At 35.9% G+C, this 23,413-nt stretch overlaps 1 protein-coding gene across 1 annotated transcript in view; it reads left to right on the plus strand.

Annotated features, from left to right (window-relative positions):
- The window catches only part of Sema3a (sema domain, immunoglobulin domain (Ig), short basic domain, secreted, (semaphorin) 3A), a 478,664-nt gene that overhangs the window by 95,734 nt on the left and 359,517 nt on the right, over positions 1 to 23,413 (plus strand). The window contains exon 2 of the mRNA XM_006503557.4: positions 9,812 to 9,893. The gene's annotated coding sequence lies outside the window, so the exon portion shown is untranslated. The remainder of the gene's footprint in view (positions 1 to 9,811; positions 9,894 to 23,413) is intronic.

Raw genomic sequence — 23,413 nt, forward strand, 5'->3', positions numbered from 1 at the left:
AACCTCTGTTAAGATTCTGTTCATTTGTACTGAGGGTTTATGTAAATGCATGCTTGTGTTTTGGAGATAGGGTTTTCTTTTACTTGTCTTCATGATGTGTATGTCTCACTATAAAGAAGTAACAGCCAGACCTGTTGTGGAAATGCTCATGTGCTAGCTAGAGTACTGGGAGACCCATAAGCATCAACTGATTCACATTTTTGTTGGATTAGCGAGCAGTAGTGTATTTTGTTGTATATTAATATAGATAAAAGTTATTTGGTGACCTGGCCCTTGCCAAAAAGTAAAACTTAAATCTATTTTTAATCCCTGTGTTTGCATGCTTCAGGGATTAGGAGAGATCATAGCTTTTCTTCATCAATAAAACAAAATGAAACATAACTTACAGAGCAAGAGAAACTGCATCTTAATTGATTTTGCAAAATCTGTAAATTAGCTTGTGCTGGGAGGACATAGTGAGCTCTTGCAGTACGTGCCCAACGTGAAGGAGGTTACCGAGTCCATCTCTAGCACCAAGAAGATTCTACTGACTGTTGTAAACCCATAACTCTAGAACTTGGTGGTAGGGAGGCAGAGAATTCATAGTTTAAGACTATCCTCTGATATATAGGGAGTTCCATGCCAGCATGAGTGACAGGAAGCTCTAGCTAAAGAAAGAGGGAAGAGAAAACAGTAAGCAAGTGGATGGAAGCTGTCTTAATGACTTACTGCAGAGAAGAAAAGCAATGGTGTTGGGGTATTATTTGTCTCCACAGTTCACTTGTAAGGATCAGAAATAAACCTCTGTCAAGACTCTGAGAGTTTATTGTTATTTTGCATGAACATATTTCTTGACTCATACACTTATGTGAAGTTATTCATATGAATTATCTTCAAATAAAACATTATTGTGGATAGGGAAAGCATGCTTGGCTAGTATTTTAAGATACATGTTCAATTTTATTTTAATATATTAAAATTTATAATATGGAGTGTTACATTGGTAGAATTGTTTTCTATCCTCAAGGCTCTGTAATATAGGGACCTAAAATAAAATTTAACACATTTGACATAGCGATGTGAAAAACTGCAGGGGATTATTTTTAAATTTTCCAGTGTCATAGGAAAGTGATCCCTGCTCTAACATCTTCACAAAAATAAATGGAACAAGGAACCAATGAGTTATTTAAAGGACTCATTAACTTTCATATGACCCTATTTGTAATTGAGACAGTTGTGTCCTAGATGTACCCTCCAAGAATGATTTATGAGGTTTCCCCGCACTCCAAATTGACTGACAAAGGGGAGAAAAGTGTGCTTTAACCAAACCTATGAGGCCCAGGCAAAAGAGGAGGCATCTGCTAAAGAGCTCATGATACAGTGTAATCCTTAGTATTTCAAAACATAATTACTTTTCTTAAAGGATTTAACATTCTCAGTTAATAAAAAGGTAAATTCATGAAAATATTCTGATTTGTTATAAGCTGTAGCAAGTTTAGATGTAAGATATTTTAACTTATTTTCCGGGTGGAAATATACTTTCTGCAAGTGCATTGCATATTGCAAAATGGTATAAGAGAACTTACTGTTTTATTCTGCATTACAATCCAATCTACCCCATGCAAGGTTGAATGTCAGTCTGTTCTATTTTGTTACAATATGTACCTCATTTGCATAAATTGTAATTATATCACTTCTCATTTTATTTAAGGGCATTATTTGCATTGGTAAGTGGGTTTTCACTTTGACTAATAAAAACACATTTCTGTTATATATTTGAAATAAATTTGTAAAGTTATTTTGAGATAACATTAATATCATAATACCCCAAACACTTGTAGCTATGAACAACTTAACAGTTTATGAAAATGAATTGGATATACTGGATTCTCCAGAAAAGTCCAAACTAATTCCATAAGGTCTTAAAAGCAGACTGCTTTTATGGGTAGTTGCCAATGGGTGGCTATATTCCCTCTTTCTCCTATAAGAGAAAGTCTTTGTGCAGACACTGGAGAGGACTGAAGAAACTAGAAAGTGCCATTAGTGAGCCTCCAGCAATGAAGTCTACCTGTTACTGCCTTGGTTTCTGCTCAAAGAAACAGACTTCTACCTCCCTAGAATTGTCTTTTATTAAATTGAGGTCATTAACTTCTTGGTAATTTTTCACAGCCATAGAAGATACTCTCACAGCATACAAAGTCAATGAATCTATGGAGGATCATGTTCAAAATGTCCTCATTCTCCCTCTGTCTGTCTCAGAATTGTCTGTAAATTAAGAGATTGAGAAAACTTGGGGCACGTCCGAATATACTTCTCTCACAGTATTTTGCTCAAATATTAAAACAGAACCATGAAGGTCCACCTTTGGATATTTGTTTAGTTATTCTTGCAAAAGATTTTGTGATCAAGTCATAGGGGTGATTCATGGTGATCTCAGTGTCTTTCAGTGCATCTGGACAATGGATATTTTAATTAATCCTATATTATTTGGAGATAGACATTAATCAATTAAATAAATACATGTGTATGTATTTATCTTTGTGTGTGTATGTGAATGTTAATGAGCTTGCTTTGGGGAATGCATAGGTAATAAAAACATGTGGAGGTCAGAGAGCAGCCTCACATATTGATCCTTGCCTTCAAACTTGAATGAGACAGAATCTTTTATTTGCTATTTCATCCACTGGGTTATTTGATCCATAAGCTTCTAGGGACTCTCATGTCTCCATCTCCCATCTCACCATAGAAACACTGGTATTATAAAACCACTTGTAACTTTATGCGGGTTCCGGTAATATGAACTCGGGTTCTCACATACACATAGTGTCCTAGTTTGTTTCTCTGCTGGCTGTGTTAAAAGACTTACCAAATGCAATTAAGGGAGCAAAAACTTTATTTCATCTTATAATTCCACATCACAGTCCATCATTGTTAAAGTCAAGACACTAACCTGAGCAAATCCTGTAACAGACCACGTATTGAAGCTTATTACTGGCTTTTTGTCTTTGGCTTGCTCAGCTCGGTTTCACATATAACCAGGGACTACGTACCCAGGGAAGGCACTATCCATTGTATGCTGGGTCCATATCAAACATTAATCAAAAAAATGCTTCACAGACAGGCCCACGGGCCAACCTGATGGAGGCAATTCCTCAACTAAGGTTCTCTCTATGTCTATCAAGCTAAAAACTGAAGCTATGGCATGCAAAAAATACCTTGTACACTGAACCATCTCCCTAAGTCACATTTTTAAAAATGGTTAAAAGTCTCCTCATTATCTTTTACTGTGTCACCTTGATACTCATTACAATGAAAACAATCCAGATAATATAATTCAGAAGATCAGTTTTATTTCCTTGGGAACATAATGTTGAGCTAAATATTTTTGTTATACAAAATAAGAACCCTGCCATCAAACCCTCATGTTGCTATGAACTTCACTGAGATAAGATTTTTGGAAACTAGAGAGAGAGCAGAGTAGTTAAGAGCCTTGCTGTTCTTGCCAGGAACCCAAATTCTAATTCTATCATTCACACATTTTACAACAGCCCATCACTCCAGCTCCTGAGTAACTCAAAGTCTCTGGCCTCTGTGTGCATCTGAACTCACATGCACACACACACACACACACACACACACACACACACACACACATTATAACATTAAAGGGAAATATTAAAAGTGTCTACTATTTTGAACTTAGTTCCAATTAATAGAATAACATGTTTCATTATACATATGTGTTTAAAGATTCATTTATCTTTATTTTATCTCTATTAGTGTTTTTGCCTGAATATGTATACGTATGTGTATGTATGTATGTATGTTTGTAACATAGGTATGTACATATGTACATGTGTATATATGTATGTATGTACGTACGTATGTATGTATGTATGTAAAACTATAGTTGCACATGGAAATCAGAAGAGGGCTTCAGATCCCATTGAACTGGAGTTGTAGACAGTTGTAACCTGCAGTGTGGGTGTTGGGAATCAAACTGGGTCCTCTGTAAGAGTCATCTCTCCATTTGACTCAAAATGTTTCAAACTAGTTACCACAGAAATCCAGTTTATGTTTTTAGTAACTGTGTATGAGTCATACTGCCAGTGCTTTTGCCATACTTCTCATAAATCAACCATAACTGGAAAATATTGTGGGCATTAATATAGGAAGCAAAAAGCCACCAATACTTTGAAGTTTATTGTCTACAAAATTGGATGAATTTTTCCATATTAATTTTGATGAGCATAGAGTTTAATTTTTCTCCACCTCATTTTTGTATGGAGTAAGTTGGTGATTTGAGGATATTTTTCAAGACCAGACAACTTCCTGAAATTGCACTTTGTTCTTATAAATAGAGTCGATTGTATTCATATGTTTGGTAGATGACTCCAATAGCGTGCTTGTTGACTGAATGAGCAGTTTACTCAATCCTTGGAACTTCACTCTAGAATTCAATGAATAGAGAAAATGCAGTCTGAATATGATTTTTCTTGTTGACAATACTTTTTCTCATGCACATGTTGATCTCGCATGCAAGTGCTGACATTTATTAGTCTGGTTTGGAGATGCTAACTATGGAACTGTAAATGACCTCCAAGATTTATAAGTGCATTTTTTAACAATTAAAAAGCCCCTGAGGTTTGATGAAACTTTTTATAAATAATTAAAAACAGATAATTAATTATGAGTTTTCAGTTAATCATTCAACAGAAATTAAACAAATGTGAGTTCCATATCATCTTCAAATATAATTTGTTTAAATATAAAATTTTATTCTTTCAAAATTACAACAATATGTTTTGATCGTACTCATTCTCAACTCCTGCCTAATTCCTCCAAGTTCCCCTTTCCAATTCCTCACCTCTCCTAAATTAATTTTCTTTTTTTACATATGTTTTTCTTTTTCTGTTTTTGAGAGTTGTATAGATGAGCACAAAATTAAATAAGTATTCTGTAAGTCATAGGAAGGTATTTTTCAGCTAGTAATTAATCTTGCCACTGTCGGACAGAAATTATCATCACAGGAAATTTCTGATTTACAAAAGGCCTTTTTATGTCCTACAGAGACAAGATCATAGAAAAGTGACTTACCAAACAACTCATGTAAATTTTGGTGTCTGAGGAAGTACTCTATCTCACTGGTAGCAAGGCTAACATCAAATGAATACCTCTCATCAGCATTAGTCAGGTCAGCCATCCGGAAAATAAGGGTCCTCCAGATGCAACACAACCATCTGGGGAGTCACGGGTGGGGTCTTGTTAGATCCTTAAAATTGAATTAATGGAGGAACCTCTCTTTTCTGTCCTCATATGACAGATAGTTCAGGTTTCAGAGAAAAATCAGAGGCCAGCATATGAAAGTGTAGATATACCACATATTAAGCTACAAAGTTCCTGCTCTATCAATGCCATGCTCAAATGAAGACAAGGACTGTTACTACTCAGAGGGTATTCCCTAGCCACAGAACAAGGGTGAGAATCCAAGAAGTCTGGTGGGTGAGTGTGAGGAGCCGCCCTCACATTTGCCATTATAAGATGGCGCTGACAGCTGTGTTCTAAGTGGTAAACATAATCTGCACACGTGCAGGGGCAGTTTTCCCGCCATGTGTTCTGCCTTTCTCATGATGACAACTGGGCCGATGGGCTGCAGCCAATCAGGGAGTAATACATCCTAGGCGGAGGATAATTCTCCTTAAAAGGGACGGGGTTTTGCCATGCTTTCTCTCTCTCCCCGCTTTACTTCTGATAGATTGTCTCGAATTTCGTCCAGAATCCGCCCTGCCTTAACCACTTGATAACATGTGAAAAGGAACAAAAGGGCTTCTAACACTAGAGAAAGTTCAAGGCCAAACATACCTTGTAAAGCTATTTCCCACTTTACTTCTGATAGACTGTCTTGAATTTCGTTAGAAAGTTCAAGGCCAGGCGTACCTTGTAAAGCTATTCCCCACTTTACTTCTGATAGACTGTCTTGAATTTCGTTAGAAAGTTCAAGACCAGACTTACCTTGTAAAGCTATACTTACGGGTACCCTGTTCCCCAGCTGAAGAGTTCTGAATTCACGCAGTTGAATCCTTCTCAACAGTCTGTTTTACGGGAACCTTTATGACCGTGACCCGCAGTTCTGGTTCCGGAATGAGGAATCTTCCTTGCGCCGGTGATGGTTAACTCCCGTCCCGAGTTTTTCTTCCCGGGTTTCGGCACCAACTCTTACACACGTTCACGCGACCGGCCAGGAAAGACGCAACAAACCGGAATCTTCTGCGGCAAAAGCTTTATTGCTTACATCTTCAGGAGCCAGAGAGCAAGAGAGCAAGAGCCAGAGCAAGAGAGAGAAAAAGAACAAGAACAAGAAAGCAAGAGAAAGAAAGCAAGAGAAGAGAGAGAAAAAGCAAGAACAAGAGAGAGAGAAAGCAAGAACAAGAGAGAGAAAAAGCAAGAACAAGAGAGAGAAAAAGCATGGCAAAACCCCGTCCCTTTTAAGGAGAATTATCCTCCGCCTAGGATGTATTACTCCCTGATTGGCTGCAGCCCATCGGCCCAGTTGTCATCATGAGAAAGGCAGAACACATGGCGGGAAAACTGCCCCTGCACGTGTGCAGATTATGTTTACCACTTAGAACACAGCTGTCAGTGCCATCTTATAATGGCAAATGTGAGGGTGGCTCCCAACAGGTGAGTAGTTTTGTGAATGATGTCCCAGAGCCCTTACACCATTGCTAAGCAAATCTGGAGTTGTAGGCAGGTGTTACTGCATAGGTATTTAGAAGAATAAGAGGAAATGGTATGTGTGAACAATGTTTCTGTGTAGTTTGCACACATGATATCCTCAATGATGAGGCTTTGTCCCCAGAAATTTCTGCTTGAAGGAGCCAAACTTATTTAATGCATCCATATACCTTCCTAGTGGTCTAACAAATGAGCCATGGTGTATAGTACTGTCATGCACAAGTATGAGCAAGTATATATTTCAGTTGTATATATCTAGTATATGCAATAATATTATGGTTCCCTATAAACTTGATAATCATCTATTTTAAAAACGATTAAATTCTTTACTGAAAATACCTAGCATCATCAATACAGAGTTATCAGTTCATTAGACTGTATTACTAGAAGCTCACTTGTCTAAATTTTGTACTTGTCTGTTCTAAATGCGTGTAGAGAAACATTAAATATATTATTTTGTTTTTTTATTTATTCAATTCTCAGAGATTATTTTATCATTATTAAAATAAATAGAAGAAAATATAAAAATTATAAAATTTATGAAACACTGATAAGTAATTCAAAAACAGATTTTAGTAACTGGACCACTGATTTTTTAAGCATCCATGCATACATTTATTTCTGTATACACACATACAGCTATTCTGTCCTATATTTAGGAAAAGTTCATAGTTTTTCTTTCATAAAATATCATTAGGATATGTTTATGAATTGTCACTGAATAAAGTCACAGTTATAAACAAACGTACACATGTGCATTGCTAAAAACATATGCATGAAATGTGTGTCTAATAAATAGGCATCTTATGTGTAGTGTCTATATTGTATAAAGTAAGTACATTTCATTTAAAGGGACATAGATGTTTTCTAATTCCACTTTTATGAAGTTTTGTGTAAGTATCATTCCCCCAAAATTTATTACTACTGTTTTAGTTCATTTTCCCAAACAGAATTGTTGGCTAACCATGCATGTATTAACTTACACTGTCTTTCGTGGATCTGTTTTTTTTCTTCTTTCTCTCTCCAGTAATGCAGCACTGCCTTGACATTGTACCCTTCAGTATCCATTTATCCTGATTTTCTTCCGAGCTGCTGCCCTAGGAAGGTTGCATGGGACACTTGTACTCTCCTGATCTCATACTCAGGCCTTATTAATCATGTTTCTATAATAGTGCTTTGTTTGGCTCAGACTGTTCTACTGGACCCCTTGTCTCCTTAAATAATATCATGTTAAACTTTAATAACTACCTTTTAAAAATGTTGTGGATCATAAGAATACACATTAAATGCTAACAAGTATAAGTTAAACTTTCAAATAGTACTACTCACTTCTATTTGCTGTATACTTGAGAAGTTAATACATATTACATAGTTGAATGCTATTCCTAATATCTTCTTTGTGATAAAGCCCGGAGGCTCAGAAGAAAATACAAAATCTTAATCATTTTTAGGGACAAATAGTTCTGCATAACACCTCTGCAATTTGTCTGTGATTATACTGTTTCTCTTCTCTTCCTAAGGACTGTAACGTAAGGCTAACATTGAGAGACACAGAAACAAATATCAGACTCTGCTAGAAAATCGAAGCATGATTCTGGCATCTGGTTCATTGCTGTGGGACAAGAAATAGAAATTTAGATCTAAGAAAGCACATGCTGATTTTTTAGGTGTATTATATTCCTGTTATTTTATTTTCTAACAAAAAGCTGCCATTTAGGATTAATCCTTTTCATTATGAAAAATTAGCTCTTTTCTAGTGAAAGAACATTGACAAGGGAATGTTGGAATTAAACATAAGTTGCAGATAATTTTGTCTTATCTGATACACTACTGTATTGAATGTACAGTATAGCACAAGAAAAAGGAACCATGGTTAATTCAGTGGCCTTCTAACAGAACAGAAAGCAGACACCTGGGCTCACCTAATGTCAGCTCTTGCAGCTTCTGAAGTTTGGCCATTGTCACTGACCTGATGGACTGGATGGATACCCCTTGGCCATGGCCTTCCTGTTGCATGGGTTTCTCATCATTTTTCTGTCAACAACATGCTAGCCAGAGGTATCTATCTTGGCAAATGTAAACCACAAGAAAACAAATAGCAGCGTATGTCTTTGGTTCTGTGCTTGGAGCTGACACACAGTTTTCATGACATTCTGTTTCTAAAACAGTCTTTTACCTAACGCATAGCCAAAGAGTGGCTAACGCTGCCCCTGCCTGTGACAATGAGAATACTATCATGTGGGATAAAACACCACCAAAGCAACTGACATTTGTCTGGAAATGTATTGTTCCCAACTAAGACACGACCCTGTAGTCCTGTGTGAATAAACTCCAAAGGGAGACTTTTTCATTTCCGGAGGGAAGGAGGGGTGCTGCTGAATTTCTGGTCAGGTCATTTCTTGCTGGAAATTTATTTTGCTCTTGTTTTCTAAGAGCCTCTTTCTCTCATGTGTCTTTGTGGATTCCGTTTCCAAGGCTAAAGCCTCTATGTGAGTGACTCATTAATCTAGTCACCACTCTATCTACCCCTCATACCACAGAGACCAGAGCTGTGGCTGCTGGGTCACACGAGCATGACAACCAGAATCCAGAATTCTTATTCAAGTTCTTCCAAAAAAGCTTGCCATAACGTTTTAAGAAGACCATTTGTAAATAATTGTGTTCAAGAAAAATAGCATGCTTTCTGGGGAATCAGATCCTGATGGGACTGCCCATAGTGAGTTCAGCAGAAACAGTGGAAAGATTGAGTCCCGCAGCACTGTGAAGATAGAAGGCCGGAAATGTCTCTAGTGGCTGAAGGGTGAACAGGTTTTGTCTGAAGAGATAAGTCAGCTAAATGGAGAGTGAGAGACATGAGCCAAATTTAACACAGAAATGATGGAAATGATCTCTGGGATCCAATTTGGGAAGAAGCAAGAGATAAGCATGCCCTGAGAGGCCAGTGATGAGAGAACACAGAGGTTAGCATTGCTGAACAGAAACAGTTTCAGGGTGTGGAGAGATGGGTTTCAATAATAATCTTAAAGGTTTAAAAGAAAGTTGGGGATTTCAGAAAGGTCAAAAAGTTAAAGCTTTGTTCATTTGCCTTGTTTTCCAGGTATTTTTAAAGCACAATCCATGGGACAGCCTGTAAGGTGACAAAGGAAACAACTCATCAAGGGGCACCTTCATTCCTGCAGGTAAGGGAGAGAAGTGCTCTACAGGGTCGGGACTCCCAGCTACTGTTTGACTTCAATGAAACCATCATCTCTTTGAAGAGATCAGTAGCTTCTTTGTGTCTTTAAAGCCAGAGTGCTTAGCATAGCAATGTGAGAAGAAAGTGAAGACATAATCAAGTATCACATTATTTTTCACAATCCTATTTATTATATAGAATATTGTTTATTCACTGTGAACACTTTGGACTAATGAATAAAATATCTGTTACAATTCTATGTTTTTAAATGTTCTTTTAAAATTTAACTTAGTTTTTATTTTTTGAGAAATTGATACTTTAATGTGCAATGAAATACAATCATATCTACCCCATATTTCTCCCCTTAACTTTCTTCATATTTACCCTGACATGTGCCTTCCAGTATCATATGTAAACCATGAAATCCAGTTAAAATGACACCCCTCTCAGCATAGGCACGGGGCCATCCACTGGAGCATGAGAAACCTACCAGTGGTCATATCTTGAAAAAAGAACACTTCTTCCTTCACCAGCAACTAACAGTTGCAATGGCTCCTCAATATGGAGCAAGGCTTGGAGAGCATCCCTCCCCATCCATTCTGGGTCAGTATTGCACAAGTCTTGCGCTAGTAACCATAGTTACAGTCAGCTCATTATCGTAAGAGCAGGGTTGTATCTAGAAGACAGCAGTCCACAGCATGCCTTTCCATCTTCTGGCTCTTACATTCTTTCCCTCCTTTTCCTCTGTGCTCATGACCCTTAATGGCAGTGGAGTTAACAGGGATGCCTGGATTAGGGCTAAGCACTAACTCTCCTGTTTGTAGCTCTCTAACTAGTTATGCTTCTTACCATTGACACCATACATTGCAAAAGGAAGCTTCTCTGATAAAGGATGCTCACAGCCTTGGTCTGTGATTATAAACATAAACATGTAGAAAGCATGATCTCTCAGTAAAATAGCAAAAACAGACTTCTACCCTGAGACCATAATCTACCCAGCCACAGGCTTTAGATAAAGATTACAATATAAGGCATAAAATGCTGGACCCTGTGGATCAAGCTCCTAGTCTAGTTGAGAAGTGGTTAGTTAGTTACCCATTACGTTAATGCTACAACTGTATTAGTAAGCACAACTTGCTGGCCAGGTTGGTATTGTGGCATTCATAGCACAGTGTGGATTAAAAACATTGATGTCTTTTCTCCCACTTCAAACTGCCTAGCACCTTCCAGCGCTATGTAATCCAGATATCATGGAGAAAGTTTCACGCACAGTTTGACACTGAGTTTTTCATGTCCTCCAGGTTATATGTATGGCATCTCGCCATGTAGTTACGGGCAACCAAGGACAATGCCAATAACCTGTGTTATTTTGGTTCCTTCTGGGGCTCCCTGAACAGGAACTCATAGTAAGATAGCACATGCTGTGTCCTGTGAATTTTAATTGATAAATCATGTCATGTGATAGGGAAATTATGTATGCTTACAGGGTACTTATTTTTTAATGTTGTATTTTGCAATTAACCTAAACACTATTGTAGTTCCATTAGGCTTTCTGTAGATTTATTATTATTATTATTATTATTATTATTATTATTATTATTATTAATTATTATTATTTAGTTTAAGTTAATTAAGATACTTATTATCCCAAATTCTAATCTGTCTATCATCCATCCTATTTCATCTACACTTAATCCCTTAATTCTCAGTATTCCCTCATTGTTTTCCCAGTTCACTTGTGCTCCACTGTCCCCTGTCCACCCACCATTTAATGAGCATAGACTGCCAAAGGAATTTTCATGTCCATTTGCTTCATGCTTTAATTTAAATTTCTCCGATAGCTGAGAATGTTTAGCACGCCTAAAGTATTTCTGATCCATCTGTAATTCTTCTTATGAGAATACTATGTTCAGATCTATAGTCCATTGTTAACTGAGTTGTTTGTTTTCTTAGCGTCTAACTTTAGGATTTTCTTCCGGGGCGGGGAGGTTCAATATTAATCCCGTATCAGTCAAATTTTTTCCCATTCTCCATCCTGTTGGCTTTCCATTAACTCACTTTGTAATTTAGAAATGTTTATAATGACATCCTATTTGTTGATTGTTGGTCTTGTTTCCTATGTATCTGATCTGGCATCTTACTCAGATAGTCAGCTGTTTATGCTGTTGCTGCTGCTGGTTCTTTATCATCATCATCGTCATTGTCTTCGTCGTCATCATCATCATCATCTTTTCGATTTCTGTAGTAGTTTCTGTCTATCAGGTCTTTATGTTGAAGTTTCTGATCTACTCAGAGTTCGTTCTTTCTTTCTTTCTTTCTTTCTTTCTTTCTTTCTTTCTTTCTTTCTTCCTCTCTCTCTCTCTCTCTCTCTCTCTCTCTCTCTCTCTATTTCTTCTTCCTCTCCCCTTCTTCTCATTCTCCTCCTCCTTCTCATTTGGAAACCCAATTTTCCTAACATAGCCTGACTTTTTTCCATTGTATTTACCCTTTCTTTGTTAAAAATCAGGTAAACCATAGTAGAGTAGACTTATATCTGGGTCCGCAATTCTATGCCCTTGATCCGTGCTGTGTCTCTTGGTGTGCCAGTACCATACTAGTTTTAATTACTTTGTCCCAGCTATATAAAGTGGCTTCAGGTATTGTGATATCTCATGCAGCATTCTTTTGTTCAGTATTGCATAGGATATGTGAATTTTGGGGTTGCTTTTTATGTCTGTGAAGAATGACATTAGGATTTGGGGTGATTACAATGTTTATTGTTTTTTTTTAGGGTAGGATTGAGTTTTATAATAATCACTAGGTTACTTCTAGCCACCCGTGAGCATGGAAAGGCTTTGCCTCTTCTAATGTACCTATCACTCAGGTTCTCTCTGACTTGGACTAGAATTTCATTGTCTTTTCTTTGCTTAGCTTTATTGGTAGAGTATTTTTCTTGGGTGTGAATGAAGTGAGACTTGATAAATAGGATAGTTTCTCTCATTTCTTTTCCTGTGCATTGGTTATTGGTACATAGAAAGGCTTCTGATAATTTGTATGAATTTTGTTTGTACCCTGCAACTTTCCTGAAATTATTTGTCATCTCAAAAAGTATGTTTGTTAGAATCTTTACTGTCCCATCATGCGTGTGTGTGTGTGTGTGTGTGTGTGTGTGTGTGTGTGTGTATAAAATCTGCAAAGATACTTTTTTTTCAGATTTGGATTCCTTCAATTTTCTTTTTCTTTTCTTTTTATTTATTTATTTACATCTTTATTTTTTTAATTAGGTATTTTCTTCATTTACATTTCAAATGCTATCCCAAAAGTACCCCATTCCTCCCTCCCCACCCCCCTCCCTACCCACTCCCACTTCTTGGCCCTGGCGTTCCCCTGTACTGAGGCATATAAAATTTGCAAGACCAAGGGGCCTCTCTTCCCAATGATGGCCAACTAGGCCATCTTCTGCTATATATGCAGCTAGAGACACAAGCTCCGGGGGTACTGGTTAGTCCATATTGTTGTTCCACCTATAGGGTTGCAGACCCCTTTAGCTCCTTGGGTACTTTCTCTAGCTCCTCCATTGGGGGGGGGCACTGTGTTCCATCCAATAGCTGACTGTGAGCATCCACTTCTGAGTTTGCCAGGCTCTGGCAGAGCCTCACAAGAGACAGCTATATCAGGGTCCTTTCAGCAAAATCTTGCTGGCATATGCAATGGTATCAGCGTTTGCAGGCTGACTATGGGATGGATCCCTGGGTGTGGCACTCTCTAGATGGTCCATCCTTTCGTCTCAGCTCCAAACTTTGTCTCTGTGACTCCTTCCATGGGTGTTTTGTTCCCAATTCTAAGAAGGAGCAAAGAGTCTACACTTTGTTCTTCATTATTCTTGAGTTTCATGTATTTTGCAAACAAAGAATTCTCACCTCACATTACCAGTCAGTGGTAGCACAGGCCTTTAATCCTAGCACTCAGGAGGCAGAGGCAGGTAGATCTTACCCTTTCTTGAAAAATAAACAAACAAACAAACAAACAACAACAACAACAAAAAACAAAAGAAAAAAAACCAAAATGGCTGTCTTCATTGTGTTTCAGAGATCTTGTAGGTTATGTATTTTCATGCAATTCTCAGAAGTTTTGTATTCTGGCTTTCTCTACTTACCTAAATAAGCACTCAATAGTGTTCTACTTAGACTGCAGGAGTTTAAATATTTTCTTTAGTTTCTATTGCTGTTGATATCTATCATTATTCTCTGTAGTCAGATGAAATATTAGATTTATTTCAATTTTGACAAAATATATTTGGGCTGCTGAGGAGAATGTTTATTCCTTAGTATTTGAGGAAAATGTTCTATAGATGTCTTTTTGGTTCATGAGATTTAGGTCATTATTTAATTTAAGGTCTTTCTGATTCATTTTACTCAGATGACATATCTGTCCTTGTAATAATCTGTCAGGAGAAGTTGTAGAATCAAGTAACTAAATTTGAAACATCTCATTCTTATGGATAGCTATGTGACAAGTTCTGTTCTGGTAAGCCTTAAAGTGTTTCAGAGAATATCATATAGATTTTTAATGCACAGAAGGCCATTTGACCAATGTTTTTAGATTAATTTCATTAAGTATGTGTGTGGGGAGGGCTGGTAACATTTTTGCCATGTGGTGCTAATTAACTCAGGCGCAAAAAATGTGTCCCATAATCTTGCTTAATGGACTGTGAAGCTTCGATGTAGTCTACTAAGTCACACAAAGAAATGTGACAGTTGGACAACATGAATTGTTTTCTGCTATTGTAGTTTTCTCAAGGATGTAACTGATTATAGTACTAGAAAAAGATATATTCTAATGTATTTGTAAAGATGAACACATCATTACCTCATTTTTATTATGCAATTCCACCTTGTACCACTGATTACACTTGTAATCACTTGCAGAGGGCTGATGTTCTGTCATTGCATGAGCAGCTTCACGATGAGATGATAGACATTTTGCTGATTTTCAACCTGTATTTCATTATTTACCTTATACCCGTGCAATATGCTTCTTTGAAATATTGATAGAATTAGATTATGAGGTTCACTAATGTAAAATATAGGTTCTCTTTCATAATAAAAACAAAATCTCTAAGGGTTTTTTTTTAAATAATGATTTCCCTATTTGTTACAGCTTCAATTCAAGCTTTCTAAAGTTAAGGAAAATAAGTTTAGGGGCTGGAGATAATAAGACTTACCAGTTGAGATCATGTGCTACTCTTGTTAAAGGTCACAGTTTGGTACCCAGAACACACATTGAGTAGCTCATAACTGCCTGTACCTCAGGCTACAGTAGATTGGATACCATTTCCTGGTCCCCTAAGGCACCTGCACACACATGGCATACACACACACACACACACACACACACACACACACACACGTGCACACACGCACACACCTGCATATACTTACATACATGCATGCATGCATACACACACACATATATATGTGTGTGTATATGTATGTATATATATATATATAAAACATACACACACACACATATATATGTATGTGTATATATATATATATATATATATATATATATATATATATATATACACACACACACACACACACACACACACACACTATGATAAGAGTAAAAGAGGGAGATTTTATCTTAGTGGTTTTTTTTCCTTTGAAGAAATGTTGATATTGTACATCCCCTTACATGATTTAGAGGAGATCCAGGGTTCATTAGACTATATCATACTCTGAGAAAATTTGTCATAGAACATCCAGAGAAATGCCACTATAAAGAGAATGTCCTACCAGACAGCACTGTTGTGTAAGAGCAAGGAGGAGATGTTGAAGGGACAGTCACAATGCTCATGAACAATACAGTTTATTATTTTGTTTCCACTCAACTTCTGTTGATAACATTAGATGGAATCATGTTTCTTTTGAAAAATGGATACACAAGAACATAAAATAATTAATTAAATACTTGTACCCACACATTTAAATGGCATAGAATTTAAACTGAATAAAAATATTAATTTATTTTCCAATGGAAGAAAACATGACAATATTATATCAGTTATTACCTAGGCACGTAGGTATTCTTTCTCAAACATGCAATAGTGACAATGCAATCCAGTCTTAGGGAGCGTGGTGAAATTTTAGCTCACCAAACAGTTTTCTTCTATGGTTCATATTTCTCACGCTTAATGAATCAATTGTGTGTATCTTAAAATTAGGTCCAGAATAGCTGCTTCTCAAATAATTCATTCCCTTTATCTTTGATGAATGGAATCTTCAATAATGTGTGTTGGGAATTTGTGAGATGATGTGGCTTTGCTGAAAGAGAATTTCAACAGATGTGCATGGGCACACAAGCCCTTGCTACTTAGTTTGGCTTCTGAGCCAGCTTGCTCATCTGTGTCTGAACACATCATCTATTTCTTCCATCCAGATGGTTGGTTGGAGGAGCAAGCCACAGTGAGGTTTCCTGGGTACTGTTTTCATTTTTCCCATCCACTCTATTTGCACTGTGTTTCCTAAAGTGTGAGCAGTTCTCTACTGAAGCTACAGCACAGAACACTGAGCCTTCAGAGGCCTAACTTTAAGTAGCCCTGAACACAGTTCACATCTGACAATCACCACCTTGTATTTGTTATTTTTCGAGCAGTTTCATCCCAATGTGTTATGTGTTTACCTCATATCAAATAATGGGCAAGGATATTCATATTAGTTACTAGAACAAAAGATTAGGAAATGTTTCACATTAAGTAAATATATAAATCACAATAGCTAATAGAATTCTGTACATACAGAAGAGGAATCTACATTCCAGGCCATGACCTTAGATACCATTATTGCAGAGGTATATGAGAAAGTAAAATAAGGCTCAACTGCAGATATGTATCTGCTATGGGCCAGTGTCTGAAACTGTTACACAACTTTGACAGAGAACATGTTCTCAGTGAAAGTTTCAGAAGTTCTTAAATTATCTTCTAATATTCACAGATTTCTCATTTTTCAATGATAATGTGAAATCAATGTTTGTTGAGTATTTATTTTATATATGGAACTGAGAGGGATTTTTTTCCCTTTCTTTTAACTCTTTCAATACTGCTAGGAAGAGAGGGTTGAAATTACTATCTCTGGTAATTCAGTGTAGAAGTAGTAAACTTACGTTATCACACTGATATAATGAAAAAGCTGTTATTCCAAAGAGATCCTCTTCAGACTTGGCAGTCTTATCCAGTAAATACCATTTACAGAATTATGTGAGAAGCATAAATATCTGTAGTCGATGCAAATAAAATTCAAAAACAAACAAGTTAATTACAAGCAGTTATTAAACAGAAAGTAGGGTAAAATGAAGAATCGAGTTATTTCTCAGCTCCCTTTTCTAGGACTGACAATAGGAGGCAATGATAAAAGGTGAGTCCTTCTGTAGACTGCTCAGGCTCACAGTATTGGATGCTTAGACATGAGAATGCCAATCCACATGGCTGAATAGGTGTGAATGTTCTTGAGGTTATTCATGCCCATTGCCAGAAGTCTGAAAATCTGTTTTCACATGGAAAACCGTAGTATAAAGAGTAGTTTAACTGTATTTATTTCATGCCTCCTCCTCAGTTATACCCATTTATTTCTTTCAGTACATTATTACTTCATATTTAAGGTATCTAAGTTCCTTGTTCAGTAAAAATAAATACATTTTCTTGTATATATGCATACTTCTGTAACTGTTGTAGAATATCCTGGTAAGAGCTTTCAATTTTTGTTGGTGGTAGTGGTTTGTTTGTTTTTCGTTGTTTTGTTATAGTCCCTCTCATTGTGGTGAAATGATTTAATACTTATTTTTATGTTGAATCATTGTATGCACTCAATGTAAGTCTTCCAAGTATTGAGGATGCCTAAGGTCCACGGGCTGGACTCCCAGGAAGTTCACCAGGACATGCATTTGCTTTGCTTATCTTGTCTATAGAAAACAGCAGGTCCTTCAGCAGGACTCACTCTGTCTTATATCTGTAAAAATAGCTTTTTTTTCGCTAAAATTAATCATGTCAAACTTTAAAAGTTTTGCTTGGACTCTTATTGGTTGCTTTTCAACCATTTTCTAAATCTAGAGGGAACCAATTAATACTAACAAGAACCAGATTTGAAAATCAGTTGAGTGTAAAACATGCCCAAATTACAGGATCTTCCAGGATTATACAAAGTTAATTAAATTCACTTCAATGGAAACAAACTATTTAGGTCTAGCCAATCCTGTGAGATGACCTTCCATGGTTTTCCTCTATGTGTAGCATGACCACTGGTCCCAGGTAATGAGTAACATTGTTAGACAGGCAGTGGCTGTTGGGGGAGAATTGTTACCCCCAGACAGTATGATTACACTTCAATTGTTCTTGTGTTTATACATAGGCATATTCTATGGTCATAAAATAATGTTTCTCTATGACTTTTAAAATTATTTCTAATGTTCTTAATCCCTTTTTTTGTATTCAAACTCAGCATATTACCCTGATCCTTTTCAGGTAAGGTCCCCTCCTAGTCTTTCCTCTTTCCCCTTCAGAGCACCACAGTAGCCTACTATGTCCCCCTCTAGGGTTTCTTCTCTTCCCCAATATGGATGCTTCTTAATTCCCCATTTTCTGCCATGATTCCAGGTTGTATGTCCACATCTTAAAATTCAAAGCTGGGATCCACAGATAAGAGAGAATGCAGAGCTTCTGTCCTCCTGGATGAGGGTTACCTCACTTAATATATTTTCTATTCTCCTTCACTTACCTGCAAATTACAGTTTTCTACAGCTGAATGGGAACCATTGTGTATCTAATCCATGTTTTCATTATCCATTCAGAAGGTAAGGAACATTTAGGGTGTCTCCACTTCCTAGTTATTGTGAATAAGGTGCCAATGAACATGGCTGAGCAAGAATTTAAGGAACAGAATATTAAGTGCTGAGGGTAGAGGGAAGAGAAAAGAAAGCATGTTGACTATTTTTTTGAACAATTGACATTTTCTTTTAATGGATGTTTAAACATATCAATTTCCTTGTTAATTTTCCATGTTTGTTGCCAGAAAACTTTCTGTTTCATACTCAGACATCTTTTCTGCTATATCTGGTTAATGCACCATTAACTGATATGGTATTAGCATAAATAAATTATTTTGCTCTCCCTGATATTCTATGTAGTATGATACCTTCTCATTTGTATTCCATTCCATTCTTTCTTTCCTCATTTTTAAAGTTGGTTGTATGTTTATTTCATCGTTGAAAAATTGTCAGATATATTTCACATGTAGACAATAACAACTAAGTTATATCTTTATCTATATATAATTTAATTAATGTTGAGTAAAAGGAATCTGTCTTTTCGCATTTCTGTTTTCTTTTTTTTCCGATTTACCATCTAGTTTTCTTGTTGCATAATTTAGCATTATTCACAGAGGATAATAAAGATTCTTAATAAATTCTAAGGTAATATATAAGTAGTAATATATTTTAAAATAGTTTCCAATATTCAGAAAAATGAAACATTCAGAAATAAATTATTATACGGAAATTTAATGCCTTCTTTTTTTAAAGCAATTCTTTGTCGTGCAATTTTATATTTGTAATTTGGGGAAAAATTAATATTTGAGTAGCTGACTAAAATGTTTCTTCTTGTCTATTATTCTTAGAAGTTGAGCACATTAGCATTATGTTGGCTAATTAACTGTGCAGTCCTGAATGAAACCAAAATGCTCCAAGTTAACTAGAAAATGTGAGAAAATCAGTGATACTTTTGTGACTATAATTTCCTTTAGTATAACACCTTCCAAATTTAACAAGTAAGAACTTAGAAGTTTTTATTCATTTGAGCATTCACTTTAACCTAAAATACTAATTTTTGGCAACTTCTGTATTCATTAAGGACATAGAACAAATGTTTTTCTTGTTCAGTCTTCTGTCTGATGTGTAGCCATACCTGGGATTTCAAAACTTCCCATACTGACAAAGTGGTAAAAGAAACTCAAAACATAAATGTCATTGTAAAGATTTAGAAAATAATTTTGAACATTTCAGATGGCTCACAATAAGACAATTCTGTTTCTTATTTAAATTGTATTTATTTTATTTAATTAAATATAATTGAAAATGACAGCACTAAAATTGAGTGACCTAATGCAAATCATTTTTATTTGCACTTCCTGCTAGGTATCAAGCAAACATCTTTAAGCAATATCCAGTTGTTTGTACTGTGTCTTCTTTATATTAAAATGCATGGTATAAGGGCTTGATTTCATAATGATCTGGTTTATATCCTATGAAATTCAATTCCTTATCTTTAATAAATTTCCACTAAATCTACATTTATAATTTTTAAATGGATTTCAGGAATTTTTATGTTTAAAGAGATATCTAAGTTTACTCTTTCAATTGCAGGCCACTTTCTTACTATAGAATCTAAGTTATGGAAAAAGAGCCATCTATACTGGTATAATTATAGTAAATGAATAAGGCTAGTTTTGGATTTGATTTTTAGATATATTTTAGGAGTAAAACTAATTAGCACTGAGATACAGCAGATAAAGTGTATATTACTTAAAAAAAAAAAAAACTTCATTCTAAAAGGGGAAGCTAGTGGAACCTGATAGCTCATTCCTATAAGTTCAACACTTCTGGGACAGAGACAGCTGTACTACCATGTTCTTGAGGCAAACATAGTCAACAAAGTGAATTCTAGGTCACATAGAGTTATATAGCAAGACTCTGTTTTAAATAATTAACTAAGAATAAGAAGTAGGAAGTTAAGTTTTTAAGTTTTATACATTAAATAACTACATCACTATGACCCACCAAGGTAGTTTTCGCTTGAAAATCTTAACAGATATATATTTTGAATCACTAAGTGTATTTTAAGACAAAATTGTAACATATTTAATACTCAAATATCTATAACATTTTATTGTTCATAAGAAGGAAATAGGATTTGTTAGACTCAATCGTTTAATTAGAAATGAAACAAAATATTAGTATGATGTTGTTGCCTCTTTCTGCAAATTTTTCAAACAAATTTAGTTTAGTATAGATAATTCCTTCAATTATTAACATTCCAAAAACTAGGGAAACATACCAATAAATTGTTTGCACTCACATTTCACTGGTTAGGTAATTTAGATTAAGGAATCAGATTCTTAAATACATCTAAATAGGCCTTTTCCCTGTTCTTTTTGTCTTAAACCTTTTATCTTGGACACATATAGTCTCAGCTTTAATTCATCCTTAACTGTATGCAATATACAAAAAAAAATTCTTAGTGGGAACAACATGATTTTCACTTTAAAATAGATTGAAAATTATAATTTAATGAAAAATTACTGATCAAAACAATGTAACAATTGTTTTTTGATATTTACAGGGATATCTGATAAACATTATGATACAATTCCTCATTTTGCTATCTTAATTTAGAGATTAATAATAGACTTCTTTTTATTAAATTGTTTCCTCCAACTTTCCATAAGTATGTGTTCTCTCTATGGATAAAAATTTGTTCTAGTAAAAGCATACTATATAGCTAAAAGTTTTGTAGGACTATAATATATTATAGATGTATAATGCATAGCCAAATGCAATTTTTTTATTTAAATGTTTTATTACATATTTTCCTCAATATTAAAATGAAATTTCATAATCTAGTTACAGCTATCATTTCTCAACAACAAAAGCAAAGAAAAAAGAACAAACACTTGGTGAAAATGTAATCCACATATGTATATGAACATAAATTATAATTTTATGTCACTACATGAATGAAAAATCGAACACACGAAGAACATGGGCCTCCAGCTTCAAAGCAGCACTGTTTTAATTATAATAAACTTGTGAAACACTGGATGTCTGGTTTCTGGTCAAAGCAGTTCCTGCTCTGATATTGTGGATCTTCTGACAGAATTCCATTCTGTATACTTAATTTCCCCGGGAATCTTAACTGGAAATGATCTGTGTTGTTCTTGTCCCGCCATGAAGATCTGTTATGCAGATGTCATACAGTTATTTGAAGAAATTATAATAGTAGAAAACATTATTTTTGACAATTTCGAGAGTAAAAATGCATATATTAATTATAACAATAACAGTATATTTGTATTGATTTTAGTAAATTAACAGAACTGCATGTTTCTTCTGGGTGGTGTTTCTTCATTTTCATAATAAATACCTTTATCCATTTGTACCTTATAGAAGCAAACTTAGAATACATAACATTTGAAAGTATCACATATAAAAAGACAAATTTCAAATACTGCCTTTCTAGATCACCAGGAAAATCAATAATAAGTTGGTGGAATTCACATTCTCTACCTACCCAAAACTCAAACATTCTGACATGTTATTTATCTTCCTGGCAATATATGCCAAGGTAAAACCTACTGTGCATGTGATTTCACATGATATGGGAATACAGGAAAAAAATATATATATATAATTTAGAAATATTTCTTCAAAGAAAATATCTTGGTTCCTACAATTTAAGGGAAGGATGTAAGAAAAAGGAATAAAGAGGAGAGGTGTCCACCCAGCTTGGGAGGGAGTTGCCGGAGCATCTGGAGGAGACATCTTGGTTCCCAGATTCCACTAAGACTAGTCTGCACAGGTGAAAGTGTGGACTACAGAAGCTAACAGCTTCTGGGACAGGCAGGAGCCACAGAGGTTCTGATGCAGACCCCTTTTCAGGCTCCAGACATCCGGGCACCTTCCCTGCCAGAGGAGAGGTATCTGCCCTGCCCCAGAGGGCTTTGCCAGAGTACCTAAGAAAGCCATCTTGGTCCCTGGATCCCATTGAGACTAGTCTGCACAGGTAAGAGTGTGGACTACAGAAGCTAACAGCTTCTGGGACAGGTCCAGTTTTGGGCCTTCATCTTCTGCCAGGAGGCAAGTCCGAACACCAGATATCTGTGCAACTTCCCTGAAGAGGAGAGCTTGCCTGCAGAGAGTGCTCTGCCTACTGAAACTCATGAGAGAGCTAGTCTCCCAGGTCTGCTGGTAGAGAATAACAGAATCACGAGAGGAACAAGCTCTAACCAGAGACAACTATATATAACAACTGACTCCAGAGATTACCAGATGGTGAAAGGCAGACTTAAGAATCTTACTAACAGAAACCAAGACCACTCACCATCATCAGAAACCAGCACTCCCACCTCAGCCAGTCCTGGGCACCCCCAACACACCCGAAAACCAAGACCAGGATTTAAAGTCATATCTCATGATGATGGTAGAAGACATCAAGAAAGACTTTAATAACTCACTTAAAGAAATACAGGAGAACACTGCTAAAGAGTTACAAGTCCATAAAGAAAAACAGGAAAACATATAAACAGGTGATGGAAATGAACAAAACCATACTAGACATAAAAAGGGAAGTAGACACAATAAAGAAAACCCAAAGTGAGGTAACGCTGGAGATAGAAACCCTAGGAAAGAAATTTGGAATCATAGATGGAAGCACCAGCAAGAGAATACAAGAGATGGAAGAGAAAACCTCAGGTGCAGAAGATTCCATGGAGAACA

Source organism: Mus musculus, chromosome 5, assembly GCF_000001635.26.
Source record: "Mus musculus strain C57BL/6J chromosome 5, GRCm38.p6 C57BL/6J".
In the NCBI taxonomy this organism is placed as follows: Eukaryota; Metazoa; Chordata; class Mammalia; order Rodentia; family Muridae; genus Mus; species Mus musculus.